The sequence below is a fragment of the Echinops telfairi genome, unplaced genomic scaffold (assembly GCF_000313985.2).
Source record: "Echinops telfairi isolate 266 unplaced genomic scaffold, ASM31398v2 ScPeMD7_7475;HRSCAF=8513, whole genome shotgun sequence".
Lineage (NCBI taxonomy): Eukaryota > Metazoa > Chordata > Mammalia > Afrosoricida > Tenrecidae > Echinops > Echinops telfairi.
Window position 1 is genome coordinate 13,310,854 of NW_022111379.1, and position 2,866 is coordinate 13,313,719.

The window sequence follows — 2,866 nt, forward strand, 5'->3', positions numbered from 1 at the left end:
ACCACGGGTCTCAACATAACAACTGTGAAGATGTGCAAGACCGGGCAGTGTTTCGTTCTGATGTGCAGCGCTTGCTGAGTCAGAATCACCTCAGCATTACCTAACACACACACACACACACACACACACACACACACACACACACACACACACGAGGTTGCAATGAGTCAGTCGACTCCGTGGCAACTAACAACAAAAAGAAAACATCAAGCCAACAAGTAAAATTCTCCCAACATCAACCCTAACTTAACTCTGCTTTCACTCCCTTCCAGATCACAGGACACCCAGGTAAGACAGCTGGTCAAAAGTTTAACAAGAAGTAATAGTATTTTGACTTGATGCCAGTCACTGTGTGAGACTATATTTCTATTTGAAAAACTTATAAAGTACAGCCATCTAAGGGAAGGGTCAGCTAAGCCCACTAGCCTATATAACCTAAAAATTGTAAATAATAAAATCCAAGATCAGAGGAGGGAATTGTATTAGCGCTTAAATACTGAGCACCTGGTTTGAAGGAGGCTATGGATGGCAGTGAAAGTCAGAAATCCATTTGCAGAGTCCCGATGGGGATCAAACCTCCCAGTGAATTCCCTTGGACCACTAACCAGGTATGTGACTAGCCTTGTTCTCAGATAGAGAGCATCAGAAAGTGAATCAATGCAAATACAGTTATGTTAAATTTTGCATCTTATTTCCCTTTTGACTTATTTTTATTATTTTCTGCTTTCTTTTGGATTGAAGTTTTTCTGTGTTTCATTTGGTTATTGTGGTTGGGATTTTTTTATTTTTTAACATGGAACACCACAAATTTCCACGTCATCCTTGTGCAGGGACCATGCTAATCTTCTCCATATTGTGTACCAATTTTAGTCTATGTGCTGCCAAGGTGAACATGGGATTTTTAAAATATGAATTTCTTTAGATGAATCCAGGATGAATTGATCAATAGAGACAATAACTAGATTAACAATATCTGAGGTTGTGATACAAAAGGTCAGCAGTTTAAAACCACCAGCTACTCTACATGAGAAAGTCCAAGGAAAAGGATGTTCTATTCCCACAAACAAGTACAGTCTTGGAAACCCACGGAGGCAGTTCCACCCTGTCCTACGGGGTTACTATGAGTCAGTATCCACTCAGTGGCAGTGAGTTTGGGGTATGGCAGGAAAGTTGGGGAGTGGGTGGTAAGAGGAGTTAATAACAATGAGTACAAAAATTAAAATATTCTACAAATGATGTGGCGATGACTGCACACCTTTTTATAAATATATTCAAACCATTGAATTAATGGTACATGAATTAATTATCAATAAACTTAAAAAATATTTTTTTTAAGAAGGTGATACTGGGAGAGAGGCAGCCATGAAGAAATTTTCTTTTTTTTGCCATGAAGAATTTTGTGACCAACTGAGAAAGTATAAAAATATACTTTTAATGATTTTGTAGAACTTCTGTGCTATTATAAAAAAAATAAGTAAAATGGTGGCTTCATAGTAAGTGTTCTCCTAAATATTATAAAATAAAACCACAATCCTTGGAAATTTTTATTAAAAACCTATGAAATGACAAATGTCTGCTTCCAAGTAACTGCTAAGAGAGCAAAGGGAATGTAACAGTTTTAATCACAACAACACCCCGGTAAAAGAAAAAGATAAATAGATCCTTGAATAATGATAAATCCACTGTCAAATATAGTCCCTAATTTTGTTTCTCTTCTCCTGAAAAGTCCCAATTTAGAAGCTATAAAACCGGTCACACACAAGACCGAGTCACATGAACGACGGAGCAGTAAATCCCGGCTTCTGCTCCTCTTTGGCCATTCTAATTTAGGGTCCCGACCTGCGAGTACGGAAACGGATCCTAAGGAAAACAACCCTGCCGTCAACATGGGGCTATGGGAAATATCCAGAAGTAAAACTAACACAGAAATGACTCGATGATTTTTTAAGGTAGCAGCATTCAGGAAAAAAATTAAGACCATGGATCTCTTCCTTTAAAAAGACAACTGAAATGGGCAGAAGATACGTTTTAATTCACGAATAAATTACTCTATTGTGTCTCATCATCATCATCAGTGCATGAGTATCTGAACTGTCATTAACTATTTCCCAGCATCCCCCGTTAAGAAAATGAGTTCTACGAAAAATCTGTCATCACCAACAAAAGATTCCTCACTTTCTACATAATTGAGAGACCATGACCATCTCAAGAACAGGTTTGACACACTGACCACTCACGGCAGAAGTCAGAGAAGTTGTGACAAGGATATCATACAGGAAGAAAGCAAAGAGTCGTTAAAAAGACAGAAAACCAAAGGCCAAATCGGGTGTAGAAAGAGATTCTGAAACTTGCACTTGAACATAAAGTAGTGCATAAACTTGCACTTGAACATAAAGTAGAACATAAAGCGAACGGAAGCAATGGTGAAATAAAAGACCTGATCAGAAAATTTCAAAGAGCAGTTTAAGAAACAAAATGAAGAATGATGATGAAATGTGCAAGTTCCCGCGTTGGAAAACCAAATGAACATGCTCAGCGCGTGTCACAAACGGAAAGGACCGAAGGAAAAACACCAAGCTCAGTACTGCAACATTCAGGAGGCCATGGGCACAGCAGCATCACAAGGGTGGAAGGAATACAGACTATCTGACCCGATAGAATTGGTCGAGGTAGCACATGATGACAATCTGCAGGTACTGCAGGAAGAAGTCCGCGCTTCCGTGAAGGCATCGGCCAATAACAAGGCTCCAGGAATTGCCAGAATACCCACTGAGATGTTTCGGTAGATGGATGCAATGCTGGAAGCACTAACCTGTATGTGCCATGAAACTTGAAAGACAGTTACCTGGGCAACCAACCGCAAGCA

General features: G+C 39.3%; 1 non-coding gene across 1 annotated transcript; it reads right to left on the reverse strand.

Moving 5' to 3' along the window:
* Positions 1-787: 787 nt before the first annotated feature.
* LOC115867941 lies at positions 788-892 on the reverse strand. The gene has a single exon (XR_004045338.1). It is a non-coding gene; the product is annotated as a U6 spliceosomal RNA (small nuclear RNA).
* Positions 893-2,866: the final 1,974 nt, after the last annotated feature.